The 12,582-nt window shown below is 40.8% G+C and overlaps 1 protein-coding gene across 12 annotated transcripts in view; it reads right to left on the bottom strand.

Annotated features, from left to right (window-relative positions):
- The window catches only part of IPCEF1 (interaction protein for cytohesin exchange factors 1), a 184,317-nt gene that overhangs the window by 91,079 nt on the left and 80,656 nt on the right, over positions 1-12,582 (bottom strand). Inside the window, exon 2 of one of the 12 annotated variants that reach the window (XM_040965291.1) lies at positions 7,132-7,293. The exons of the other annotated variants lie outside the window; for them this stretch is intronic. The gene's annotated coding sequence lies outside the window, so the exon portion shown is untranslated. The remainder of the gene's footprint in view (positions 1-7,131; positions 7,294-12,582) is intronic. 12 annotated transcript variants of the gene reach the window in all.

Here is a 12,582-nt window from a genome sequence, read left to right on the forward strand (position 1 = left end):
TTATTAGCCCCATTTCCTAAAGGAGAAAATTTAGAAAAGAAATTTAGCAAACAAGCATGTTCAATTTCCCAGCAAGCTACAGAGCCTGCTCTGTTACCCGCCACAGTGCTTCCCTGTACCCTAACGTCTCCCACAAGAGGGTCCACGGTCTACTCCAAGGGCCAATGGAAGCATAGCATGATTCTGTGGACATTTCTGTCTCCCCAGTTGGATAACAGGAACACTGGAGGCAGAGACCAAGACCCAATCTTCCTTGTGCCCCAGGACCCAGCTAAGTAAAGGACACAGGTTAGGCAAATTGGATAAAAGTATTTCAAACACAGATCATAGTATCATATGACTTCAGCTGAAAGCTAAATCCCATCAAATTTCTAGATGTACATCAAGAACAGAAGAATCAGCAGATGATGGAAAACAAAGGGAAATTTTCACTTCTAACTACCCTTCTAAGCTTTGGGTTTTATTCAAAGAAAAAAGTTCAGATCACTGACACTGAACTTTCCCTGGTTTCCAGAAAATCTTTCTCTGACAGCTCATCTCACCTGCTTTATCCTAATTGTCTCTTAAGGGTGTCTACTCTATTCATGTCCACTGACACCACCGTAATCCAAGGAGAAAACGCCTTTCACATAGCAACTGCAAGAACATCCTAACTGCATAGCTCAGTTTTCACACTGATGGTGCTTTTTTTCCATGCATATATTACAACTCATCTCCTTCTTAAATCTTTACTATGGCCATTAGTCTTGAGATTAAATAAAGAATGGCATAAGATTTCCCATAAATGAAGGCTTTCCATCATCTCTGCTTCTTCGTCACCCTCTTTTATGATTGGCTTCTATGTCTCTCTCCATCTCCTTACTGATTGGATTGGATTTTAATTCCTTGAATATGTTTCTCTCAATCTCAGAAAGTTTCATGTATGCCTTGCTCCAACCGTCCCCTACCCAAGATGACTTAGCTAACCAAGCTACCTAATGTTTCAACTCTCTGACCAAAGTCACTTTTCAAGAAAAATATTCTCTGGTCCTTGTGAGAGATCAATCTTATTTTAAATATTTCCACAGTGCCTTTTCTTTCATTCATAGATAATTCCATCACTGTAGTGCATGACTCACTCTTCAATTGATTCTTTAATATCTTTAGAAGTTCATTCATTTATTTTAATGTAAGGGGATGAGACAAGTGTAAGACACGGAGAGACGGAGTCAGAAGGGGTGAGGGAGACAAAGGAAGAGGACTTCAATCCACTGGCTCAACCCCACATATACATGCAATGGCCAGGGTTGGACCAGGTCAGAATTCTGTCTAGGTCTTCCACATGGGTACTCGGTCTGTTACCTGTCACTTTTCCAGACTCATCATCAGGGAGCTGAATCGGATGTTGATCATCTGAGATAATAATTGGCACTCTGACATAGGAGTGCTGGCAGCACAGGCAGAAGTTTATCCTACTCTGCAATGGTGCCAACCCCTACAATTATTCTTTTTTTTTCTTTTTTTTTTTTACACTATTTATTTTATGATACAGTTCCATAGGCTTTATGATTTCTGTTCCCTCCTTTCAAAATTCCCTTCCCCCACTGGTTTCCCCTATATATTGTTACAATCATATAGTCCTTCAAATACAGTCATAAGTCCATCATTCTGCTATTTGAGTGTATCCTGACACTGCAAATGTGGAAAATGGCAGACAGTCCAGCATCCTATCGCCAAAACATATTTAACAGTTTCATTGGGAGGGAGTCCATCTTTGATTTGGAGGTAGAGTTGCCTACTGCACTGTATCTTCACATCTCTATATGATACTCTATATTATACAGTTCCTCTGGATGACTATATACGTACAGGGATGTTTACCCATGTATCTATTCATCTTCTATTTTGCATGGTGGTTGCCTTTTAACAGAAAGGACATATTATATTTGTCTTTTGGGTATTGGTTTATTTCATTGAGCATAAGGGTCTCTAGTTGGGGCCATTTGGTTGCAAATGGTAGACTCTCATTCTTCTTAATGGCTGAGTAGTATTCCATGGAGCAGATATGCCACAACTTCTTTATCCATTCATCTTTTGATGGGAATTTGGGTTGTCTTCACTATTGCACATTGTACTACTATAAATATAAGATTTCATTTGCTTTGGGATATAGTCCCAGAAGTGGTATAGTTAGTATATATTAAAGGAGATCTCTTTGTTGAAATTAACTCTATCTTCCTTGTGATAATACAATTTGTTGTCCACACTTCAGTTACAGAGCTTATTAGTAATGTATTTAATTGCACAAAATCTGAAAAGTTTATGGCTATCTCTCATGTTGTGAGGTGTTAAGGAATCGTTCTTTAAAAAAGAAAATTGCTTTAAGTATGACAGAAAACAATTCTGCTAACCTCTGAAATAAGTGCCCAAAATGTCACTAGGAGACCCAGTTAGGGAGTCAGTGTCTCGAACTGTGAAAATTCTTTCCTTTGGTGAAACCTGATAATACACTTGCTCACATTCTTCAGTTGTATACAAATCCCTTCAGAAAGAGCAATTTTGCATCACTAAGGTGATTCTAGGTGATCGTTCATAGTCTAGGTCATTGCTACAGTGTACTGAGCATTCTTAGTGTCCTAAGAATTTGCCTTATGCTGTTTCATTTTTTAAAGATTTAGCTAACTGTTTTTGAAAGACAGACTTGTAGAAGGAAGGAGAGATAGGAAGATCTTTGATCCACTGGTTTACTCCCCAAGTGGCCGAAATGGCCAGAGCTGAGACAATCGAATTCCAGGGACCAGGAGCTACTTCCAGGTCTCCCAGGCAGGTGCATGGTCCTAATGACTTGAGTCCTCCTCTACTGCTTTTCCTGGCCACAAGCAGGGAGCTGGATGGAAAGAGGAGCAGCCAGGACACGAACCAGCACCCATATGGGATACCTGCACTTAGAGGTGGAGGTGTAGCCTTTTCGGCCAACGTGCCCGTCTCTAGCTATTTAATTTTTACAAAAAAAAAAAAAAAAAACAGCTGATGGGTTAGTATCAGGTTAGTATTATTTACAGTCAGTACACCAATACAGGTAAACAAAATGCATGATTCCGAATCAAGAAACCAAAACTAAAGAAGTCAAAAGGCAAGAATTTTTGTGCCACTTTTCAAGCAAAAGTCTCCATCAAGTAATCCGTGTGGTATCAAAATGTGCACCTGTAATCTACCACAGCATCCTTGATAAGCAAGCATCTCTCCCAAGAGCTATCCATTAGAGCAATGCCATGGACAGCAGAAGGGAAAACACAGTTTTGTTCCTATGGAAAAGCAAGGGAAATTAAATACCCAGGAATGCTGCAGATTAACAGCGATTTCTGTCCTCAAGGTTGGACAGGAGAGGAGCAGGCAAAAGGCCAGATGATGTCGCCAGTGGTGTGTACACAGAGTGCCTAGAGAAGGTCATGTGAGACTATTACTTTCCATGGGGAATTGATGCGGAGGGAAATGCCACTGCCTCTGTTTACGTTTAAGCTCTGTCATTAGCATCGCAGTACATGTTCTACTTGCTTTCAAAGGATGCATTCTTTCTTTCTCTTTCGTTTGCCCTTGCTTGGTGAGTGCTGTCTAGGCCACCCGTCTACAGCCTTTGTTTGCTGCTGTCTCTACAGAGATGAAGAATTGACAGAGGGTTTCAAGAACTTCAGCTTTATGAAAGCAGAGAAATAATGATGCTTAAAATGACTTTATTCTCAACACCGTGAAAATTCTATAACAGCATCTGAGGACGAGGGGAGGCTCCTCTCCCTCTTTCCCTTCATGCATCCCACAGAAGCTGTCATTCCTGACAACTAGGGCTCAGACAGAATTCACAAATCTGCAGGAGAAAAAAAAGCCTTCTCTTAGACAATGTCAATCTGCACTCCCAGGAGATCATTTTAGCGTAGTAACAACCAGGTGGCAAACTGCAAGTGATGTCAAAAAATATGTTTTCCGGGCCCGGAGCGGTGGTGCAAGTGGTTAAAGGTCCTCGCCTTGCACACCCGGGATCCCATATGGGCGCCGGTTCTAATCCCGGCAGCCCCACTTCCCTTCCAGCTCCCTGCCTGTGGCCTGGGAAAGCAGTCGAGGACGGCCCAAAGCTTTGGGACCCTGCACCCACATGGGAGACCCTGAAGAGGCTCCTGGCTTCGGATCGGCATAGTATCGGCCTGTTGTGCTCACTTGGGGAGTGAATCATTGGACGGAAGATCTTCCTCTCTGTCTCTCCTCTCTGTATATCCGCCTTTCCAAAGAAAAAATAATAAAAATAAATCTTAAAAAAAATATATATATATGTTTTCCTATGTTTGCTTGCCATTTGGGTTTGTTCTTTTGTGAAACGTCTGCCCATTTCCTGTGCCCATTTCTTGAGCGGTTTGTTTGTTTTGGTGTTTTGGTTGTTCTGGAGATCATTGTATATCCTGGAGATTAGCCCCCTATCACCTATGTAGTGTGCAAAGATCTTCTCCCATTCCGTGGGTTGCTTTTTCACTTTGTTGATTGTTTCCCTTGCTGTACAGAAACTTCTTAGTTTGATGAAGTCCCATTTGTTTATTTTGGTCTTGATGGCTATTGCTTTTGGAGTCCTTTTTAGGAAGTCAGGGTGTACACCTAGATCTTGTAGTGTGTTTCCTACATTTTCTTCCAAAAGTTTGAAGTTTTCTGGACGTAGGCTTAAGTCTTTTATCCATTTAGATTTGATTTTAGTGTATGGTGAGAGGTATGAGTCTACCTTCTTGTTTCTGCAGGCTATCATCCAGTTGTCCCAACAGCATTTGTTGAAGAGACCTTCCCATTTGCTTGGGTTGTCATCTGTCTTTTCGTCAAAGATTAATTGGCTGTATCTATGTGGGTTTCCTTCTGTTGTTTCTATTCTGCTCCATTGATCCTCTTCTCTATCTTTGTGCCAGTACCAGGCTGTTTTGATAACCACTGTCCTAGAGTATGTCCAGAGGTCTGGCAATAAGGGAAATCCAAATGAAGACAACAATGAGGTACCACTTAACACCAGCAAGGATGGCACACATAGAAAAAACCACCAACAACACTTGTTGGCGAGATGTGGAGAAAAGGGAACCCTACTCCACTGCTGGTGGGACTGCAAACTTGTACAGCCTCTATGGAAATCAGTTTGGAGGATACTCAAAAAACTGAAAATCAGCATACCATATGACCCAGCAATAGCACTTCTAGGAATATATCCAAAACACCTGTTTCACGAGAAACCAACATGCACCCTATGTTTACAGCAGCACAATCAATGATTGCAAAGACTTGGAAGCAACCGAAATGCCCATCAGCAGAAGACTGGATAAGAAAGTTATGGTTCATATACTCTATGGAATACTACTCAGCCATTAAAAAAAAAAAAAAGAAATGCATTATTTGTGGCCAAATGGGCCCAACTGGAATCCATTATGCTAAGAAAAATGAGTCAATCCCAAAAGGTTAAGTACCACATGTTTGCCTTAATTTGAGATGAAAAGATGTCAATCTGGAAAATAGTACCTGTATACTGTAATATTATTGCAATCTCTGACAGCCTATCAGCAAAATCATGCTTCAACAATATAAACAGCTAAACACTAAAATGAAGATAGATACGAGAGAGCTGAAGAGTAATCTACAGCCATTTTGAGGTGTATAGAACCCGGTTGAATATAAACCAAAATTGAAATGTCGATGAAGAACCTGCATTTTCCTATTAACATATTGGTTAATCAATATCATGTCAATTAATGCCATAATGCTGTAAAGTGTTGTTGATGTTATGTTGGGGCTTTTAATTGATTGAGACAATACTTTGCCGGCTTTACCTTCAGACCAGAGATGGTCTCACCAAGAAATTGCTGAACCCACTAGGATAATAAGATGCTGGACTTTATGCTTGGTAAATACTTCCAATGAAAGAACCTCAACTGAATTTGAACTGTGATAATGCAGCAAGGTGGAGAAGTCCACCATTGGGATAGGGTTCGGGGAGAGGCGGGGGGAATCCCAATGCCTTTAACATTGTGTCACATAATGCAATAAAATTACTTAAAAAAAATGTTTTCCCCTATTTTCACACCCCACCCCCCATGAAGAGCCTACCACGGCAAATGGCTTCTGGCCATGCCCCTCCCCTGAGCGAGGGAAACTTGGAGGAGCTTTTAGTTTTGCTGGTATCTCTAGAAAAGATCCCTTGGCAAGATTGCTTGTCCTGCCTGCTGCTGGAACCTTCAACTCCTGGACTAACCATCTCCACCGACAGCAAAGCTCAAGGCTCCAGCAAACAGGAACCCACCACTGGCTGCACCCCAGACCTAGTCCACTAGCAGGTTGACTCTCAGTCAAGGAACTCTGCGCATATACCACATGTTCTGAAAAGCAAAACACAAGAACCTGTTTCTATGGAGTGGACTTCTTCGCATGGTTGCTCTAAGTTCCACAACACTTGTCCAGTGAACTCTGATTCCTGCCTACCCTACAGAACAGTGCTAGCCACTGGTATTCCGATTTTCTGTGGTCCAAGTTGTATGGCAAGCACAGACCCTGCAAAGCACCCAAGTTGCATTCCCACCCAAACACATGTGCACACACACACACACACACACACACACACACACACCACGGAGGAAGAGAACAGAGAGGGGGAGGAGGAGAGAGAGCAATGTAGTGGTAGTCCTTAGCCACCAATGCAAACAACACTTTTAAGCTCAACTGCCATTTTCTTTCCCAGCTCCACATGCAAAGAAGTTCTAAGAGCCAGCTATTCTACAATCCAAACTAACTAGTTCATTGGTCTAATTTTGAAGTCAAAGAGCATCTTCAAAGCTTTGTGCTGATTTGTGTTGGTCCCAAGCACTACGTCACATCTGGAAAGGGAAATCAGGCCCAGGACGAAGCCATAAGAAGCACTAGCTTCCCAGAGGAGAGGAATCAAATATTCAAGTCACTGCAGCCTCCCTTCTAGTGTGCTACGAGGGCAGCCCCCAAGAACTTAACTGCTAAGCCCCCTCAACTCCAGCACAGTGAGGTGGCAGCAGATGGCACCAGACAAGCATCGAAAGTGATCTGTAATTTGCATCCTTTAATTTGTCCACATGAATAAAAATCCCATTTTTTCTCTACGGAAGATGATACCTTTTTCCTGCTTGATGACATGCAGACAATATGTACACTGCTCCAGGGAGTTAATCACTTGGCTTCTGCCATGCCAGACAACATTTGACTCCACACCCTTTGCACCGATGTAAGTAGATGGATATGCTCCATTTAACAGGGGCTGCAACTGTGGGGCTATCACTGAAAGAAGTCAGAAGAAAAGCAAATTCAGAAACTTCCAGAGGTTTGCACTGGAATGTGAGCAAAAATTTCTCCTTTGTCTTACCAGCTCTCTCATCAGGAAATATCATTTTAATGAACCTCATAACCTGCAAAGGTACTGGCCAAAGCTTTGTAAACAGGACAGGTCAAGGCCATACGGAGCCAAACAGCTGTGCCCAATTACAAGAAAGGCATCTTTATCGAAAACAGGCACCTTTGCTTGGATACTATCATAATGATACTTGGCAGAATTATTTACAAATTGTTTTCAGTCTGCATAGCAATGCTGAAAAGTGTATCAATTGTATTTTATGGATGGAGAAACCGACATACATATCAGGTACCTAGTCTGCACAGCTGACCAATTGCAAAGCCAGAATTTGAATTCAGATCTTCAAACTCCAAGTTCAAAACCCTCTGATGATCCACAGTGCTGTCTGTTACAATAATCTCTGCCTTTTCAACTGAACAGAACATTGAATTTTCCTGCAAATAGTAAATCCTATTTCATACTTATAAGATGAAGGAGCCTCGTAATTTTCATAGCTATTCCAAGTCAGACATACAGTAGGTACTTCATAAATATCTCTTGGCTTTGACTGACCCTGCCTGTACTTTTGCACAAACTGTTATGGGTGGACTATGCACAAAATGAGGCAATTCACAGGAACACCCGCCCCCCATCACTCACAACAGGCTGCCCTGACAACCCCAAGTGCAATTGAGAACTTGCTGTCATTAATAGGTCTGAAGTTCATGGGCAGCAGCACTCACCTCTCCCCCTGCGGAGGCCCTGAAGCCCCCTGTAGCTGGTTGGAGCACTGTGTGTCTTTCTGAAAGGTGATTCAGAAACAGCATGTGCTGCTTTCTGGTTGAAGCCCTCAGCCCCCTTCTCTGGCCGACAACATGGGCTTAGAAGTCTCAATATTGCATCTGCTGACACTTCCAGGTCAATGTCTCCCAAATTTCTTTCTTTTTTTAAAAGAAAGTTTGTTTTTATTGAAAAACAGATCAGATTTACAGAGAGAAGAAGAGACAGAGAGAAAGATCTTCCATCCACTGTTTCACTCCCCCAATGGCTTAACAGCCAGAACTGAGCCAATCCATAGCCAGGAGCTTCTTCCAGGTCTCCCATGCAGGGTTCCAAGACTTTGGACCATTCTCTACTGACACAAAAAGGAAGCCAATGAGAAGAGGAGCAGTTAGTACACAAACAGGTGCCCATATGGGATCCCAGTGTTTGCAAGATAAGGATTTAGCTATTCAGCCGTTGCGCAGGGGCCGTCTCCTAAATTTCTAAAGTAAGAATGAGAAAAGTATCCAAGACATGCCTTCAGATTCTTTAGGAAAAACTGCAAAATTATTTCTATTCTTAACTATTTATACAACTGCGATATTTGTTCACACGATCCACTTAAGCCAAGGCTTTCGGGAATGGATTTGCTTTCCCTAGAATCATAACATGTATGCAAAGGGACACCTAGTGGCAGAGTAGGTAAGCACAGAATCTAGCAGCAGACAGAATAAAAACATCTCTCATTACCCAGTTTAACATTGGTTTTATTTCCTTAGGACGTGTTTTTAAACTGTTGGAATCATAAACCAAGCTACCTAAGTTTTATAAAAGAAAACTTTACATGCATTTCTCAAGAAAGTGTTTGCTCTTTGTTTTGTAATTCAGACTATGTTATTGTATAAAATGCTGAGAAAACTACAAATTTGTACAGCAGATTATACTTGGGCAGCCACTTCAGGTAACCTTTTTTCTGAACACATGTTCTTTTTATTTCCATCCTATAGACTGTGTGTGAGATTTTCCATTTGTCTTCAGGTCGGTTCAGTCTTAAATCAATGGCTTTGTTTTGTTTTTTCCATCTAGCCCCTGCAGTCCACTCAGTTTCCTGTGGTCCACCCACTCTCCACATTCCATTCATACCTCACCTACACACTGCACTAGACCCACCTGCTAGCTAACTTCATCTGATCTTAAAAGCCTGTCATCACACAACACAAAGGAAGCATTCAATTTTTTTTCTTACCCATGCTTCTAAACAGTGTTTATGTTCCAAGTCTAAGGGAAACATTGTTTTGTATTTAAGTAGTTGTGTTTAGCTGAAAACCACAGGACCTCAAGGGCTCCAAGTCACAGAATGTAGATCTGAATAAAGGAACCTGTGCTTTAGTGGACTGACTTTTACAAAGTCCAACTACTTCATCAAGATCATCGTGCTGTCCAGAGCCAGACCTTGTGGGAAGGCCCAGGAGACTGAAGCTCCACCTGCAGGCAGAGACGTCATGAGACACCGAGCCTTCAGAAGTGTAAATGCAAAAGTTTGAGCTGCAGATCCTCCAGTCCTGCCACCGCAGCTGAAGAAACACTTGTCCTAGATACTCTGCCAAAAACAAGCCTGTCACGGGCAAAGCACGAGTTCTTACGGGGCCATGACCTCCAAGTACAGAGTCCTTTAATTTCTCCATCACGTATGTATGAGTGAAATGTAGAGACTTTTTCTGTAACCTTGGGGATAAACCAAATATGTCTATTATCACTTGATAGCATTTTATCAATAATTACAGAAACTAGAAAAAGTTACAAGGAGTAAAATATAAATTAGGACTATCAACGTTTTCAGATGATGGTCTTATATGTGAAGGAAGCCTACATTTTAATGTCAAAATTAACAGAGGGACATCATCTTATATATCTTTTAGGTGCTCATTTTAATGTATTTGAATTTTTGTTATCAAAGGAAGATACTTAAAATTTGTATTAAATATCTTTTATATACACATAATGGAGAATGATGGTGCTGATTGCTTTTCAAAAATGAAAATATAGCCTTCATAAGCAGATGAATACATTGTCTCTAAATACATGTATTAAAATCTATCTATCATGGGTCCAGCACTGTGTCATAATGGGTTACGCTACCGCCTACTGTGCCAGCATACTGCATTGATAGCAGTTCTTATTAGCTCAACTGCTCTTCAGCGCCCTGCTAATGCACCTGGGAAAACAGGAGAGAATGGCCCTGATTCTTGGGCTTCTGCATCCACCTGGGAGACCACAAGAAGCCCCTGGCTCCCTGCTTCAACCTGGCATAGCCCTGGTTGTTTTAGCTATTTGGGGAATGAACCTGCAGGTAAAAGAATTTTCTCTCTCTCACACACTCTCCCACCCACTCTGTAACTGCCATTCAAACAAATATCAAAAATAAAATCAGGCAGTCATGAGTCACAGAACTCAGTAATTACACCTCTCTCAAAGACCAGTGACTACAGAGGATAATAAATAAACAGATATGCAGTCCATCTAAATGATACAAATTAGTAAATTCAGACTATTGCATACCTTTAATTGTACACATGAGAAATAGAGAATCCACATTGATTTCTACCGTATGTTCTGTATTTTAAAACAATGACAAAGTACATGTTCCTAAGGAAATCTGAATAATAAATCCAGATTCTGTTTAACACAGATTATATTCTTGGAAATAATGCCTTAAAATTAAATAATTTAATAGTGAAAATATAACCTCAAAAAGTCTTATATTCCTGGAAACCAAATCTCACCCTAATAAGAAAAATCAGTGGATAAAAAATGTAAATCCAATATAACATATTTGGAATGTATCACCATTGATGAGAATGTACTTAGAAGGAAATTCATACTTCAAATGCACTAATCAAAAAAGAATGAATAAAAACAAGTAAAAGATTCAACACACAAACTCAGGGGAAAAAAAACCAGAACAACAAAGCCAACGAGGCAATAAGAAAGCTAAGAGCATAAAGCAGTTAAGCAAAGTACAGAGGAGAGCAATCAAAGCTAGTTCTCGGGGAGAAATTAACAAAATAGACATCTACAAAGATTTATGAAAGGAGGAAAATGCAGTACAAGCAAAAGCTTTCCAAGCTGCAGCCACAACCAGCCAATTTTTCACTTCAAAAAGTTGACTTGGGTGGAAGTCAATAATGAAGAAGAAACCAAACAAGATAGATTATCTGATAGCCTATCTTTCAACCTCACTCTCCTGAAAAATAATATAATATTCTTTGCCCAAGTCCAAGTTACTTTTTCATATAGTGACCAGCGGCAATAAAACCCTTAAGTAAAATTAGCATAAAATTATATTATGATATCCTGGAAGTCATAAACATTTGGCCCATAATTTGCCCAGGCATATTACCTAACACTGAAACACTATTATAGTGTAAAAGGACAATTTATAACTTCAAGATCAAACCAATAGTAAATCACCATCAGGTTTCAGAGCCTGTTGGTTTCTTCCACTTCTTAATCCCATACCGTCCAGTTAGAGCATCCCTGCTTGTGAATGCACATCAGAAGAGCTATTTAATCTGTCGGACAGGTTCCTCTTCCTTTCCTTGTGGTACTATCAGCCACAAGTATAGGTGCTGAGGATGACCACTGATTCACTCATTCTTTAATTCATCAAGAATGTGCTGACTGAGGATCCACTTGGAACAGTTTCAATGTTTGATGACAGTATTTCCTGCCCTCGTGGAGGTTAGCACTTCACAAGAATAAGAAAATAATTAACAAGGTAATACTTAAAATAAATGGTATGTTAGATGGATATACATAGAGAAGAGTAAAAGAGAAGTAAATTTTAGAGGGTTTGCATTTTACAAAGATAGGCAGGCCTGATCTCGTTAAACAGCTGACATTTGAGTCAAGACTTGAAAGAGGTGAGGAAACAGCCAGTGGTGGCTAGGTATGGAGCAATCCAGATCCAGGGAACACACAAGCAAACATCCCAGGCTGGGATTAGAACAGGCCTGGCATGTGTGCAGCACAGTAAAGCAGAAAGGGCCAGCATAAAGGAGACTGAGTGAGTGATGGGGAGAGAGTGGCAAAAGACAGGGGGTGGGTATTGCTTCAAGTTCATGGGTGGTCCCTTCCTTAAGCTGAGTGCTTGAAGATACTTGTTTTCTTTGAAGTGAAACAGGCAAGCCCTGCAGAGTTTTGATCTAGTAAATAAATCTGAAGCTCTGGCTTCAACATCAGTAACAGGCAGCAGCAAAGACATCAAACCAGCTAAGAGATTTGTATAATGGGGCCCCAAGAAGTCCTGATAATGTCTTGGACCAGAGCAATAGAGGTGAAAAGAAGCAGATAGAGCAAAGGACTTATTTCTTTTGTCCCAATGATCACTTCAAAAAAAGAACAGATGAACCAAATCAAGCTAAATAGGAAATTTCCCTGAAATAATAAGAAAGAGACTTGTCCATTTTTCTGTA

This window comes from Ochotona curzoniae, unplaced genomic scaffold (genome assembly GCF_017591425.1).
Source record: "Ochotona curzoniae isolate NIBS_2020 unplaced genomic scaffold, NIBS_Ocur_1.0 scaffold_3890, whole genome shotgun sequence".
NCBI classification, from domain to species: Eukaryota; Metazoa; Chordata; class Mammalia; order Lagomorpha; family Ochotonidae; genus Ochotona; species Ochotona curzoniae.